The sequence below is a fragment of the Ornithodoros turicata genome, unplaced genomic scaffold, assembly GCF_037126465.1.
Source record: "Ornithodoros turicata isolate Travis unplaced genomic scaffold, ASM3712646v1 ctg00001028.1, whole genome shotgun sequence".
NCBI classification, from domain to species: Eukaryota; Metazoa; Arthropoda; class Arachnida; order Ixodida; family Argasidae; genus Ornithodoros; species Ornithodoros turicata.
In genome coordinates this window covers 2122-18816 of record NW_026999440.1, presented here as the reverse complement: position 1 = coordinate 18816, position 16695 = coordinate 2122, and the positions used below count along the sequence as shown (strand labels likewise).

Genomic DNA, 16695 nt, shown 5'->3' with positions numbered 1-16695 from the left:
AACCAAGAGGTTAGTCTGATTTTTCTAAAAATGCTTCTATGAAGCAGGAAATAAATACACATATTCAGTAAAGGATGCTCCTTATATTGTGGGTGGATTGGGCCTGGAAGAAGAGCCTTCGAAGCCTCAGGAAACCAAGAGGTTAGTCTGATCTTTCTAAAAATGCTTCTATTAAGCTGGAAACAAATACACATATTCAGTAAAGGATGCTCCTTATAATGCAGGTGGGTTGGGCCTGGAAGAAGAGCCTTCGAAGCCTCAGGAAACCAAGAGGTTAGTCTGATCCTTCTAAAAATGCTTCTATTAAGCAGGAAATAAATACACATATTCAGTAAAGGATGCTCCTTATATTGCAGGTGGATTGGGCCTGGAAGAAGAGCCTTCGAAGCCTCAGGAAACCAAGAGGTTAGTCTGATCTTTCTAAAAATGCTTCTATTAAGCTGGAAACAAATACACATATTCAGTAAAGGATGCTCCTTATAATGCAGGTGGGTTGGGCCTGGAAGAAGAGCCTTCGAAGCCTTAGGAAACCAAGAGGGTCTGATCTTTCTAAAAATGCTTCTATTAAGCAGGAAATAAATACACATATTCAGTAAAGGATGCTCCTTATATTGTGGGTAGATTGGGCCTGGAAGAAGAGCCATCTAAGCCTTAGGAAACCAAGAGGTTAGTCTGATCTTTCTAAAAATGCTTCTATTAAGCAGGAAATAAATACACATATTCAGTAAAGGATGCTCCTTATAATGCAGGTGGGTTGGGCCTGGAAGAAGAGCCTTCGAAGCCTCAGGAAACCAAGAGGTTAGCCTGATCTTTCTAAAAATGCTTCTATTAAGCTGGAAACAAATACACATATTCAGTAAAGGATGCTCTTTATAAAGCAGGTGGGTTGGGCCTGGAAGAAGAGCCTTCGAAGCCTCAGGAAACCAAGAGGTTAGTCTGATCTTTCTAAAAATGCTTCTATTGAGCTGGAAACAAATACACATATTCAGTAAAGGATGCTCCTTATATTGCAGGTGGGTTGGGCTTGGAAGAAGAGCCTTTGAAGCCTCAGGAAACCAAGAGGTTAGTCTGATCTTTCTAAAAATGCTTCTATTAAGCAGGAAATAAATACACATATTCAGTAAAGGATGCTCCTTATATTGTGGGTGGATTGGGCCTGGAAGAAGAGCCTTCGAAGCCTCACGAAACCAAGAGGTTAGTCTGATCTTTCTAAAAATGCTTCTGTTAAGCAGGAAATAAATACACATATTCAGTAAAGGATGCTCTTTATATTGCAGGTGGGTTGGGCCTGGAAGAAGAGCCTTCGAAGCCTCAGGAAACAAAGAGGTTAGTCTGATCTTTCTAAAAATGTTTCTATTAAGCTGGAAACAAATACGCATATCCAGTAAAGGATGCTCCTTATAATGCAAGTGGGTTGGGCCTGGAAGAACAACCTTCGAAGCCTCAGGAAACCAAGAGGTTAGTCTGATCTTTCTAAAAATGCTTCTATTAAGCTGGAAACAAATACACATATTCAGTAAAGGATGCTCCTTATAATGCAGGTGGATTGGGCCTGGAAGAAGAGCCTTCGAAGCCACAGGAAACTAAGCGGTTAGTCTGATCTTTCTAAAAATGCTTCTATTAAGCTGGAAACAAATACACATATTCAGTAAAGGATGCTCCTTATATTGCAGGTGGATTGGGCCTGGAAGAAGAGCCTTCGAAGCCTCAGGAAACCAAGAGGTTAGTCTGATCTTTCTAGAAATGCTTCTATGAAGCAGGAAATAAATACACATATTCAGTAAAGGATGCTCCTTATATTGTGGGTGGATTTGGCCTGGAAGAAGAGCCTTCGAAGCCTTAGGAAACCAAGAGGGTCTGATCTTTCTAAAAATGCTTCTATTAAGCAGGAAATAAATACACATATTCAGTAAAGGATGCTCCTTATATTGTGGGTGGATTGGGCCTGGAAGAAGAGCCATCTAAGCCTGAGGAAACCAAGAGGTTAGTCTGATCTTTCTAAGAATGCTTCTATTAAGCAGGAAATAAATACACATATTCAGTAAAGGATGCTCCTTATAATGCAGGTGGGTTGGGCCTGGAAGAAGAGCCTTCGAAGCCTCAGGAAACCAAGAGGTTAGCCTGATCTTTCTAAAAATGCTTCTATTAAGCTGGAAACAAATACACATATTCAGTAAAGGATGCTCCTTATAATGCAGGTGGGTTGGGCCTGGAAGAAGAGCCTTCGAAGCCTCAGGAAACCAAGAGGTTAGTCTGATCTTTCTAAAAATGTTTCTATGAAGCGGGAAATAAATACACATATTCAGTAAAGGATGCTCCTTATATTGCAGGTGGATTGGGCCTGGAAGAAGAGCCTGCGTAGCCTTAGGAAACCAAGAGGTTAGTCTGATCTTCTAAAAATGCTTTTATTAAGCAGGAAATAAATACACATATTCAGTAAAGGATGCTCCTTATATTGCAGGTGGGTTGGGCGTGGAAGAAGAGCCTTCGAAGCCTCGGGAAACCAAGAGGTTAGTCTGATTTTTCTAAAAATGCTTCTATGAAGCAGGAAATAAATACACATATTCAGTAAAGGATGCTCCTTATATTGTGGGTGGATTGGGCCTGGAAGAAGAGCCTTCGAAGCCTCAGGAAACCAAGAGGTTAGTCTGATCTTTCTAAAAATGCTTCTATTAAGCTGGAAACAAATACACATATTCAGTAAAGGATGCTCCTTATAATGCAGGTGGGTTGGGCCTGGAAGAAGAGCCTTCGAAGCCTCAGGAAACCAAGAGGTTAGTCTGATCCTTCTAAAAATGCTTCTATTAAGCAGGAAATAAATACACATATTCAGTAAAGGATGCTCCTTATATTGCAGTTGGGTTGGGCGTGGAAGAACAGCCTTCGAAATATGGTCCAGGAAGCAAAGAGGTTGCCTTATCTTCTTTTCCATTTTCACTGCAGAAATAAAAATTAGAGATGGGACGAATCCGTAATTTTCCGAATCCGAATCTAAGGAAGGTTCTGGGAATCCTCGAATCTTACGAATCTCGAATCTTTCGAATCCTTCCTTAAAAATAGTTTAAAAACCCAGAGAAAAAGACACTTATAGTGAAAAGTGCTTTGAAGCAGAATATAATAGATGTGTATAATGAAAAACAAATTAAATAAGAGTTCGCTTTCAGGACAGAAATATACCATATATATCTGGTTAAGTGCAATTTATTTAACATGTTGCTCGTCGACTACAGGAAATACATAATTCTCGAGTGTGAATTGTTTCCACAAAACTAAAACAATCAAAAGCAAAACCATGTTACTTTTTTTTAAAAAAATAATGTGAGAGTTTCTGCGTGACCTCTCAGTCCAGAACAATGGCCGACAAATCAGGCTTTCGGCGCATTCCGAAGGCGCTGATTTTAAAAGGAAACAAACAAACGTGGTTGGTAGGTTCGAAAGATTCGATTCGCCATTTTGGGCACTGAGATTCGGATCCCCGAATCTCGACTCCTTGCCTAGTATTCGAGGATTCGCGTATTCGGTTGGCACATCCCTAATAAAAATCCTTCTGTCGAACTGAAATTAAAACGCGTTCAGTAAAAAGTGATCCTTCTGTTGCAGGTGTGTTGGACCTGGAAGAATAGCCTTCGAAGCCTTAGGGATCCAAGAGGTTATTCTGGCCGTCTTTGTAAAAATGCTTTATAAAAATGCTTCTATTGAGCTGAAATTAAACCGAGTTACTCAGTGAAAGATGTTCCTTGTGTTGCAGTAGTGTTGAGCCTCTAAGAAGAGCCTTCGAAGCCTTACGAAACCAAAACGTTAGTCTGACCTGCTTTCTAGAAAAGCTCCTATTGAGCTGAAATTATACAGACACAATCAGTAAAAGAAGCTACTTGTGTTGCTGGTGGGTTGGGCCTGGAAGAAGAGTCTTCGAAGCCTCAGGAAAGCAAAAGGTTAGTCTAATCTTCTTCATACAAGTGCTTCTATTGGGCAGAAATTAGACACACATATTTAGCAAAAGGTGTTCCTTCGCCGAAATTGGACGTCAGAAAACTCCAAGGTTGGTCCTACCTTCTTTTCCATGTTCAGTGAAATAATAAAGATTCTCCTATTTAGTTGAAACTAAGCACACATATTCAGCTCCTTATCCTGCAGGTGGAACGAGAGGGAGAGCGACCGCATAAAATGGACGTCAGGAAACCCCAAGGTTAGTCCTACATTCTTTTCCATGTTCAGTGAAATAATAGTTTCCTATTTAGTTGAAACTAAGCACACATATCCAGCTCTTTATTCTGCAGGTGGAACGAGAGAGTGAACGACCGCCGAATTGGACGGGGGAAAACTACAAGGTTAGTCCTACCTTCTTTTTCTTGTTCAGTGAAATAATAGAGAGTCTCCTATTTAGTTGAAACTAAGCACACATATTCAGCTCTTTATTCTACAGGTGGAACGAGAGGGACAACGACCGCCTAATTTGGACGTCAGTAAACACCAAGGTTAGTCCTACCTTCTTTTTCTTGTTCAGTGAAATAATAGAGAGTCTCCTATTTAGTTGAAACTAAGCACACATATTCAGCTCTTTATTCTGCAGGTGGAACGAGAGGGACAACGACCGCCTAAATTGGACGTCAGAAAACTCCAAGGTTAGTCCTACCTTCTTTTTCTTGTTCAGTGAAATAATAGAGAGTCTCCTATTTAGTTGAAACTAAGCACACATATCCAGTTCTTTATTCTGCAGGTGGAACGAGAGAGTGAACGACCGCCGAATTGGACGGGGGAAAACTACGAGGTTAGTCCTACCTTCTTTTTCTTGTTCAGTGAAATAATAGAGAGTCTCCTATTTAGTTGAAACTAAGCACACATATTCAGCTCTTTATTCTACAGGTGGAACGAGAGGGACAACGACCGCCTAATTTGGACGTCAGTAAACTCCAAGGTTAGTCCTACCTTCTTTTTCTTGTTCAGTGAAATAATAGAGAGTCTCCTATTTAGTTGAAACTAAGCACACATATTCAGCTCTTTATTCTGCAGGTGGAACGAGAGGGATAACGACCGCCTAAATTGGACGTCAGAAAACTCCAAGGTTAGTCCCACCTTCTTTTTCTTGTTCAGTGAAATAATAGCCTCCTATTTTAGTTGAAACTAAGCACACAAATTTGGTAAAAGGGGCTCCCTGCTTTCCAGGTAGAATGGTACAGGAAAAACAACCGCTGAAATTTAGGCGGACAAAACACCCAGACCTTCCATTCGATAATCAGTGAAATAATAAAAATGCTCCTATTGAGCTCTAAACTAATCGTACATACCCAGTAAAAGGTGGTGTTTATTCCTCTGGTAGAATAGGAGAGAGAAAACGGCCGCCGAAATTTGGCCTAAAAAAACTCTCCTTACATTTTCCATGTTCAGTTAAATAATAAAAATGGTCCTATTCAGCTGAAACAACCGCACTCAGTAAAAGGTGCTGTTTATTCTGCGGGTAAAATGTAAGAGGAAAAACGACAGCCGAAATTTGGCCACAGAAAACTTTCCTTATATTTTCCATGTTCAGTTAAATAATAAAAATGATCCTATTCAGCTGAAAATAAGCAAAAATGCTCAGTAAAACGTGCTCTTTATTCTGCAGATGGAATTCGAGAGGAACAACGACTACCGAAATTTGGTCGCTGTAAACATTGCCAAAAATAACGGGATGGTGGTACTTCAAGAACTTCACCGCGAAAGACTCCGTCGGGTGTCAATGGATGACCTCCACTTGATGACCATGTCCGTGGATGACCTCCACTTGACCTCTACATGACCTTCAAACTCGGAACATTTTGGCGAAAAATGGCCCAAAATTTTTAATCCCGTTTGACCTTCATTGACCCTGTTTGACCTTGATCGACCTTGTATAACCTTGTTTGACCTCAAACGTGGCCTTGAATTAGTTCCGGACGTTCCCGCTAGGGGGCGCTGCGCTTTCACAGAAATTTCATGATTTTGGCTTCGAGGACTGCCACTTGTGCTTATTTTACTGAGCTGATTAATGGACTCGACCAATGGGGCTGTCCTTTACCTCCCTGCAGGACGAGTCCATTTCACTTAATGGATTTGAGGAAGATCTTCAGGTTAACGGAAAGTCTAAAATGTCGTATGGGGGAGGGAGGCGAGATCCTTCTCTCCCTTCTGGTACTTTGTTTACGGGGACGAACTTTTCAAGAATAGTTTTAGCGCCATCAAGGCAAGCGCTGCTTACCTTTCCAGCATTCTGAATTCCATGTTCTGAACGTCTCCTTAGCATCGCGCTGTTAGGAATAAATTATATTCAGCACTAGAGAACATTACGGACCAACGAAGTTTATAATGGCCTGTCTTTGTAGTGCTGCGTGCGCCATTCCTCCTGCAACATAGAGCGCACTATATGGAGCAATATACAGCTCTTGGCGTTTTAGGATGCCAAATTTCCAAGGTCCTTCACCAGTGCTGAAATGGGGTGCTTTGTATGGGGTACGCATTGTGAAGGATGACAGAGAGCAACAACACAACTGCAAAGTGTCCACCCAGAGATTTATTCACAGAATCAAACATATGCACACACACACGCTTCTGAATAACAACCTCTAGCCAATAGAACGAAAGGGGGAAGGAAAGGAGCAAGCATTATAACTCCCTCCCCTCTCCTCCTTTATTACACAAACCTGTAGTTTCACCCTGTGCTCCAAAGATCCTTCGTTCTTTTCATTCCCACATGCAAAATAAAATAAACCCCATATTAAGTATATATGCATGATTACAACTCGATCTAGACACTTAAAAGTCACTTGAGTCATGGGTAAGCTACTACAAATGTAACTCAGTAAATATAACTAAAATCAGCACCAATGTAAGCAATGTTAGCCTGCAAAGTAGAAACTGAGTTACAGTTAACTGCTTTTGAAAGCTAAATAGTTACAGCTACAGTTATCACGTTAACTAACTTGGTTGCTTTACAGTTACCCTATAAGAAAAAAAATCGAATAAATACAACCATAAAAATCTTTTTTTGCATTTGTACTGGCCTTGCATACTTTTAGACTGATACTTTCCCGAGCTTAACGGCACGGTGGGTCAGTGTTCCCAAACTATGGATGGTGACGGCTCTGGAACATGAAGAGAAATACACAAAGAATGTTCCTAGACCATGAACTGCACACTATTATGCGGAGGGGGATTACGCGGTATCTTATAATTAGGGTTAGGGTTTCCGGTTAGGAAAAACGGCAATATAGCTGAAGCCTCGGCAGGACGACGCCAGGGAACTGGCATCGTCCACGCTAAGTATTACCGTACCTGAGTAACTTGAGTACATTTTGGAGTTACTTTAATTACAAGCGCTATCTCATTACAGTTAGAGGTTACTTTTCTAGAAAAGTAACTAGCTACTGCAAAAAGTAACTCGATATCTTACTTGGAACTTACGACCCAATGCTGCTTTGAACAGATATGACATAACCTATTGGTGTTCTCTGAGGCCAATTTTTGAAGGTCCGTCTTCCAGTCCCATTCTTCTTCTAAATAAGGAGTACCTTCTACTGAATGTGTGTGTTTACTGAAAGCACCTTTATTTCTTTGCTCAAAGTGTTAAAACATGCAAGACTGACCTTTTGGTGGGATCTGAGGCCAAATTTCGAAGGTCCTTCTTCCAGTCTCACGGCACCTGTGAAATAAGGAGTACCATCTATTCATTGTGTGCTTACTGCAAGCAATGTAAGCACTTGTATTCTGTTCTCAAAGTGTTGAAACAGGTAAAACTGACCTAATGGTGTTCTCTGAGGCCAAATTTCGATGTCATTCTTCCGGGTCCCATGCGATCTACGAGAGTAAGGGTACCTTTTTCAGAGTGTGTGTACATGCTGTGGGCAGCTTATAGGCTCATTTATTTCTTTGCTAAAAGTGTCATAACATGCAAGACTGACCTATTAGTGTTCTCTGGGGCCAAATTTCGAAGGTCCTTCTTCATGCTACCTGCGAAATAAGGAGTACCGTTCTAGTGAATGTGTGCTGACTTTAAGCAATGTAAGCATTTGTATTTTTTTTCTCAAAGTGTATTAAAACAGGTAAAACTGACCTAATGGTGTTCTCTCAGGCCAAATTTTCGATGGTTCGTTCTTAGAGTCCCATGCGACCTGCGAGATAAAGGGTACTTTTTTCTGATTGTTTGTGCTTGCTGTGGGCAGCTTATAGGCTCATTTATTTCTTTGCTAAAAGTGTCATAACAAGCAAGACTGACCTATTAGTGTTCTCTAGGGCCAAATTTCGAAGGTCCTTCTTCATGCTACCTAGGAAATAAGGAGTATCTTTTAGTGATTGTGTGCTGACTGTAAGCAATGTAAGCACTTGCATTCTTTTCTCAAAGTGCAGAAACAGGTAAAACTAACCCATTGGTGTTCTCTGGGGCCAAATTTCGAAGGTCCTTCGTCACGCTACCTGCGAATAAGGAGTACCATTTAGTGATTGTGTGCTGACTGTAAGCAATGTAAGCACTTGTATTTCTTTTCTCAAAGTGCAGAAACAGGTAAAACTAACCCATTGGTGTTCTCTGGGGCCAAATTTCGAAGGTCCATCTTCATGCTACCTGCGAAATAGGAGTATCTTTTAGTGATTGTGTGCTGACTGTAAGCAATGTAAGCACTTGTATTTCTTTTCTCAAAGTGCAGAAACAGGTAAAACTAACCCATTGGTGTTCTCTGGGGCCAAATTTCGAAGGTCCTTCTTCATGCTACCTGCGAATAAGGAGTATCTTTTAGTGATTGTGTGCTGACTGTAAGCAATGTAAGCACTTGTATTCTTTTCTCAAAGTGCAGAAACAGGTAAAACTAACCCATTGGTGTTCTCTGGGGCCAAATTTCGAAGGTCCTTTCATCCTGCTATCCTGCGAAATAAGGAGTATCTTTTAGTGATTGTGTGTGCTAGACTGTGAAGCAATGTAAGCACAAGTATGTCTTTTCACAAAGAGCAAAACAGGTAAACTAACCCTAGGTGATCTCCATGGGGCAAAATTCGAAGGTCCTTCTTCAGGCTCACCAGCGAAATAAGGGATATCTTTTAGTGATTGTGTGCCGACTGTAAGCAATGTAAGCACTTGATATTCTTTTCTCAAAGTGCAGAAACAGGTAAAATCAGAACCCACATTGGTGTTCTCTGTGAAGCCAAATTACGAGGTCCTTCACTTCATGTACCAGCGATAATAGGGAGTATCTTTTAGTGATAGTGTAGACTGACGGTAAGCAATGTAAGACACTTTGTATTTCTTTTGTCAAAGTGCAGAAACAGGTAAAACTAACCTATTGGTGTTCTCTAGGGTGCCCAACATTCGAAGGTCCTTCTTCATCCTACCTGCAAAATAAGGAGTACCTTGTAGTGATTATGTGCTTACTGTAAGCAATGTAAGCACTTGTATTTCTTTCTCAAAGTGTTAAAACAGGTAACACTGACCTATTAATGTTCTGCGAGGCGAAATTTCCATGGACGTCTTCCACTCCCATGCGACCTGCGAAATAAATTTACTTTTTTCTGAGTGTGTGTTCTTGCTGTGAGCAGCCTATAGGAAGTTTTATACCGTTGCTGAAAGTGTCATAACAGATAAGATCAAATTTCGGCGGTCCTTCTTACTCTCACATCTACTTGCAATCCTTCCTCGCAATCCAGTTGGTATTTTGTGTATACATTGTTTATTGTGCATAAATAAAATCTGAATCTGAAATCTGACTTGCAAAATAAAGAACTAATTATGTGCGTTGTTTCAGCTGAGTACTTATTAGCGTTTCATTTCTTTGCTTTATTGAATATAGAACAGAGTGGAAGCCCCCCCCCCTCAGTGTTTCCAGAGGCTAAATTCGGGGGTCCTCCTTGTTGTCCCAGTCCACCTGCAGCATAAAAGGAGCTTGAGGTAAAAGCTCAATAGAGTATTTATTTTTTGACTGAACATCAAACGGGGTAACACTTCTCTTGGTGTTTTCTGTGGCTTAATTTCGGAGCTTCTTTTTCTTGCCCCATCCACCTGCAGAATAAAACGGGCCTTTCTGAGTACTGCGTCCTAATTACAGCTCAAATAGGAGCATTTATTTTTGAGTGACACATTCAGAGAAGATTGTTGCTTTCAGAGGCTACATTGCGGAAGTCCTTCCTGTAATCCACCTGCAGAATTAAGGGCATCACTCACTATGCGTGGTTATTTGACCTCAAAAGGTATCCCTCTCTCTCTCTTTTTTTTCACTGAAAATAGAAAAGAGTAGAGCAGTTTTCTGAGCCCAAATTTCGAGGTCCTCCTTCCTGTCCACCTGCGGAATAAAGGTCATCTTTGAATAAAGTACCAATTTGGACCGTTGGTCACACGTGATAAAATCGCTAAAACAATGCTAAAAACAATAGGGACGACACAGGACGGACGCACTGTACTTTCAAGAGATCTTTAACGATCCGCCACTGTACCACCTTATACAGTTGTGTTAGTTCGTGTTCATTATTTTTCTCGGATAACATAAGTAAACAGAAAACGGTTGAGAGCATTAAACAGTTTAATTTACGAAAAACAAGACTTTCGTGCAGTAGCTGCACTGTTCAGGTTGACCTGGTTCAGGTTGACTTCAGGTAACCTGAAGAAGTGCAGCCTACCGCACGAAAGTCTTGTTGTTCGTAAATTGAACTGTTTAGTGCTCTCAACCGTTCTCTCTTTACTTGTGAATCGTTATCGCCGGAAACTTGCACATTGTTTTTTCACGTTCTACGATGTCGATAACATACATGAATTCCTTCACACTAGACTTGGAGGTATCTTGAGTACCGTAATCTAAATACTCCATGTTAAATACTTTTGTTGGTATCTTAGTACCTTGCTGAGTACGCTTCGTGAGAAGCATTTGTATAGTAATTAAGCTACTTTTTTCAGCATTTAGTACTCAGTACTCAATTACTCTTTCCGTTTCGTCGAGTAATCAGATGGGCATTCTGTTCCTTTTTTTTCTGTACTTCAATATATTCTTACTAGATTTCTAGTTACCGATACTGCTTCCCGACTCTTTCTTACTTTTATTAGTTGCCTGACTTTCTGGTATGTATTTCAGTTGACGATAGTGTCACCCCTTGCCGACATTCTGTCCACATATATGCCTGCAAGAGTTTATGCCAACGCTCGCCTTTCGGATGCCACGAAATATCTCTCGTCAGGGCGACTCAAACGACTTTTACGGCTCAGTGGCATTACCGACTGCTACAAGTTGGCTCTCCAAGATATCGTCACTGTGGCGATCTGGAAAATGGAGAACACACATGCTTCTCCGCCACCAGTATGGACCACAGTACCAACTTCTATGGACCACACGACCAACTTCTATGGACCACACTTACAGTGCCTCAAAATCAACTATGCTCCCGCTCTCTCGCTATGACAAAATGCTTGTTTCATGGTCAAGTGTAGCCCGCAAACGCTCTGCCCTGAAAGTATGCACTGCTGACCTTTCGGGAAACGATAATGCATTGGTTTTCACCGTCTCGCTCATACAATCAAATCACAGCGAGGAATGGGGTACAGCGCCACCTGTCGAATAAACAGCGACATTTCCTTGAGTTTGTTGTCTTCATGATATTAGTGCTTTCTTCGGTTTCAACGACCGACACTTTTATTCACAGCTACCACCACGTGACATCCTATGACCACGTGACGCTGACACATATGGCCATTCCTGACATCCATGTAAAGCTACTGCATTTGAACTCGTTTGGCAAAATGTTACATTATTACTGGCACAACTTTTATGATTGTGCCTAGCATTAATTTGCTACACATCACTTCCTGAAACGGGCTGACCTACGTTGATATGTCAGCATTGGTTCACGTTAGGCTTAGTCTAGAGAGCATGTGAACACTGTATATTTCCATTCGCCGAACACAGAGGATTACGTGCTGACATTCGGAAGGCCATGCAAGCGATTCCGTGTTCTTTATGCGAAAGAAATGTCGGGAAAATACCTCCATACATCAGTGCTTTCCCTGTTGTGCTGGATGGTTCGGCGAGGCAGTGCAGAGGGTTGTTTTCTGTACTACAAACGCATTCACTGCGCATGGCCTTGGCGCATGTTCCCACGCCCCGTTCTTTGACAGACTGAACAAAGATAACCGAATCGCGCAAAGCGCCCCGTCAAATCAATTAAGATCACGCACGTCTAGATAACAGCATGACAATGCCCTGTGAATACTTTGAAGCGAACCTGCCGATAATCTGCGTATATATAAGAGATGAAGCGAAAAATATGAAATGATTTGTGAGCGCTGAAACTTTGTAAAATTTGTCAGACATGCTTGACCATACCGTGCGTTTCCTATGTTCTTGCTCAGATGGTTTATTGCAATGACGATGCCGAGAGACACATACTGAATGGTTTTCTATATTCAGTCCAGTGCTTGCGCCAAAGGCGTAAGGACTTATGAGGGAATGAGCGGGAAATAGCCTGGTAGAAAGTAAGTGCACGCGGTAACTGCTATGCGGTTACATGGAAGAATAGAAGGTGGCTTGAGAAATTACGCTTGACCCATACATGGCGCCGTAGGACTACCGAATGCACCAAACTACCGGCACCCTCAGAATCAGAATGGGCGAACGGGTTACTAAGAGATCCCGTGTTTTACAGAGACAAAAATAGAACGGAGGAGACAAATAGTGTAATGACAAATGGAGTTAATGGCATGTACAAGTATGCTATACCCTACCCTTACAGAATCCGTACCTCATGTTTCATTTGCTACTTCTAGTCTTGTTAGCCCAGGAAAGGTAATTGTAGAAATTGTAGCAGTAGCAGCAAGTACGTGACCGGCAACAGAGGTTGACGGCACAGCCACCATCTTTAGAATAAGAATCTGTTGAAAGAAGAAAATACAATAACTGAAATCAACCACGAAAATTTAATCAATCACGAAAGTTGCTTCGCAGCGCCAGCAGGGAATAAAATAAAAATTATCCTTGCTTCTACAGCCTAGCAAAACTAGTCAAGAATGATCAAGTACGCTGTTTGCGCACACTACACAGACTTCGCAAATTCAGAGGCCGCGGATGAAATGCGATTATGTACACACTTATTGCCTTGCCCTGCAGACTCGATTGTCACATGATATTCTTTTTCTCGTATACTAAGCTGAAACTATCACACCTTACCGTTATGAAATACGTACTCTGTCACATAATCTTCTAGCATTAAGCACCAGTCATGTCAGGTCTCTCGTGTTTGCCGCCGAAGGGTGTCGCTATGCTCTCTGTACGGATATGGTTTTTTGCGCGAAGTGTCAAGCTTGTGCTTGTTCTTCCTTTAATGTTTGTATATAGTTTTTTTTATTATTATGTCACGAAATGTACGTAATCTCACTCTCTCTCTTAACCAGCGCTATGTCGGCTGATGAGAAGGACTAGGGCACGTAGAGCTACATAACGTAACTTTTCCTCCAGTGTCCTGTATCCCCTTTATTTTCGTCGTTGTATTTTTTGTTGTTGTTGAATGTTATACGAAATAAAATTAAAACGAAGATGTTATGCATGGTTTGCATCGCCTCGAAGTCTGACGTTTCATCTTTGGGCGAATCACGAGGGAAGGGGCGGTACTGCAACGGGAGCCGTGCGGGCAAGATGGCACGCGCATTTAATCTGGAAAACCAAAATATCGTTTAGAATTATCTTTTGCTAGATAAGACGGGTGGCGATAGCAAGGTGTTATCGCCGATGGGGGTCTTACACGTGCTGTTTCCCTCTTTACTGCGAGGGAACCTGAAGCTTATATAACCCGCAGCGCTACCAAGGCAGACAGGAGAGCCATCCTGGACGCTAGCGTGGGCAACATCTGCGGACTGGTTCCTTCGGCAGATTACGACAGCGGTCTACTACTGGGAACGGCGATGTAAGCGAACAACCATGCTGTTTGTTGCTGGTTAACCTGAATGTTGTTTGTGTTCTCTGGGACTCTCTTGTCCAGGGGACATGAGCAGATAGTTGGTAGCGGTTTTCTCCAGTGCTTTCATCCTTGTGTTGTTTTTTCCTTTGCGTTTTATTTGCTGTTTCCCGCCGTTTCTTGCCAGTCATGCCGGCCAAGAGGAATTCAAACTCCTCGGCAGTGCCGTGAACGAACCCGCGGCACGGGACAGCAGATGACTTCCACTCCGTGTGCTGTCGTAATAGCTCGGCAGCACATCCACAGTCCTCGGACACCCGCTGCGCAGGAACTTGACGATAACGGCGCTTTCCAGCCACAGCAACCCTTGGTCAGAAGACTTCGACTTCGAGAGGCCATCAGAGTCACCGACGACGTCGTCCAGCATAGGGTGCTGGCCGCATATCCTGACTGTTTGTCCGATGACATTTTGCACTTGCCAGACGTTTTGAGAAGGTGGTAACAAGGTGTTATCGCTCAAAGCTCCCCTCTCACTCATCTTAAACATAGTGTCGCTTTAGTTTTACTGCGAGGGAACCTGCAGCCTGTAGCCGTAGCACTACGGGCGCGGAAAAGAAACACCTTGACGAGTGTTGGTGCAGAGGACAAATTACGGAGCAGTAGTCTTCTATAGGAAACTGTTTATGCGAATAAACATACTGTTGTTGGTTACCTGAGCGTTACTTGTCTTCTCTGAGACTTATGTCTTTTGGTCAGATGTAGTTCGCCTGGTTTAGTTTGCCCCCTTCCCCCTCAGTGTTTCCCGAGGTCAGATTTCGAAAGCCATTCCACCTGCAAAATATAGTACATTCTACTGAAGCTTTTTTTTTTTTGTTAAAACATGCACGACTGACTTTGTTGTGAGCTGCTATTCTCTAAGGCCAAATTTCGACAGTTTTCCTTCCATGCTATCAGCTAAATAAATGGGTACCTTCTGAATGTGTGTGCTTATACAGATAGCAGTGGAGCTAGACATAGTCTTGCTCTTAGTTTTCAGGGAGAGCGGTACTATTTGTTAGATGGGACAACCCCGCAATGCCTGCCCAAATCACGTCTACACACTAAATCTAGTAACTGGTGCAAGGTAAAAAAACATTTCAAAAGTTGCCCTGTAACCTACGTGCATGAGAAACTTTACACAGATCTATAAATAGAGGTTAGTCTTCTGCCCGCCAAGACGTAAAAATTAGTTGGTTACACCTACCACTGATTTGGTACGCAGATTACTTTCACAAACGATCTGGCCAACGTTGATACGTGAGCATTGGTTCACGTTAGGCTTGCCTAGACAGCATGTGAACAAGGTATATTTCCATTAGACAAACACGGACGGTTACATACGTACTTTCGGAAGGCGTTCCGGACCGTTCTGTGCTCTTCGTGCGTAGGAAATGGCGGGAAAATACCTCCAAACATCAGTGCTCTCCCTGTTGTGCTGGAAGGTGCGCAGAGGCAGTGCCGATAATTGTTTTCTGTACTATATATGCACTCCGTATGGCATTGGCGCATGTTCCCATGTCCCGTTCTTTGCCAAACTGAAAAAAAAAGATAATCGAATCGCGCAAAACGCCCCGTCAAATCAATTAAGATCACAACCTTCCTGCATGAAATGGCCTACTTCTTGACGTAACTGTGCCATTTCGAACGGAAACGTTATCACAATTCCGTAGAAAGAGACCTTCTGCACCAGGAGCCCCACCGCACTCTGACGCAAGTGATTTCACGTCGTGATCTTTGCATGTTTCCATGTAAGCGAATCTTTTGGCACCCATTGTAACCCGCAGTTGTATTGGAAATTAACGCTTTCTGAAAAGCAGCCGGTGGGGGACCTGGCAGATAACTGCAATGGTCCACTACACGGAACGGCGATAGAAGCGTATTATGCTGTTTGTTGCTGATTAACTTGAATGTCTGTTCTCCGGAGCTGGCTTGTTCATGAGACATGAGCGGATAGTTGGTAGGTGTTTTTCCATTTGCGTTTTGTTTATTTGCTGTTTCTTATCACTCATGACGCACAGGAGGGATTCCAGCTCCCTCGACACTGCCGTGGACGGACCTGCACCACAGGACCTGGCTACCGCAGATGACTCTGTACGCTCCCCTTCACCACAGCTCTGCTGCACGTCCGCAGTCTTCGGACATCCGCTGCGCCTGAACATGGCGATACCGACGCTTTCCAGCCAGAGCGGCCGGTCAGCCTTCCCCATCGACTTCGACTCCTGCTAAGACTCCTGGCGTAGAATACTCTTCACAGACGGCTCTTGCCGGCAGCGGATGGGTTCCGGTGCTCTTCTGCAAGGAGCGACGGTGTATGCAAATAAACGTGATGTTGTTGGTTAACCTGAGAGTTGCTTGTGTTCTTTGAGGCTCAGTGTGCGATGTATGGCTGTTTTGTCTGGTCGTACAATTCCATTTGGAATTATGCTGTCTGGTTCAGGGTCGATGAACTGGGAGTGGGATATCATTCCTGCTCCACAACACCAACAGGCAGGAGCTAACCTTGGGATCTGGAACCATCGATGGGTTCTTCGACCGACTCCCAAAAAGAAAAAAAAAACTGGAGATGCTTCCCTGCGAAGCCTTTTATAGCGCCCCCTCTTTCTTTCTTCCTTCTTTTCAGCTTTCAACGTTACTTGTGCTTGGCGACACCGTGCTAGTAGACCATGGAAAGCAATCGGCAGAGAACAGGCGAGGCGCGCACAGTTGCTCACCGTGAAGCCGCGACTCATCCCACTGGCAACGTTGCCCGCGCTCAGACATAATTCTCTGTCGTCGCTAAAAGGCGTA

General features: G+C 42.8%; 2 long non-coding RNA genes across 3 annotated transcripts in view; one reads left to right on the top strand and one right to left on the bottom strand.

The window, feature by feature from the left end:
* LOC135376094 (uncharacterized) overlaps positions 1–15485 on the bottom strand; it is a 34350-nt gene extending 18865 nt beyond the window's left edge. Inside the window, exons 1-3 of one of the 2 annotated variants that reach the window (XR_010417537.1) lie at positions 15254–15485; positions 12721–12850; positions 10262–10277 (exon numbers count right to left, since the gene is read on the bottom strand). This is a non-coding gene — a long non-coding RNA (uncharacterized LOC135376094). Of the gene's footprint in view, positions 1–10261; positions 10278–12720; positions 12851–15253 lie in introns of those variants that run through there. The other variant, XR_010417536.1, reaches the window with a different exon arrangement.
* Positions 13724–14390, top strand: LOC135376093 (uncharacterized). The gene is made up of 2 exons (XR_010417535.1): positions 13724–13878; positions 14057–14390. It is a non-coding gene; the product is annotated as an uncharacterized LOC135376093 (long non-coding RNA).
* Positions 15486–16695: the final 1210 nt, after the last annotated feature.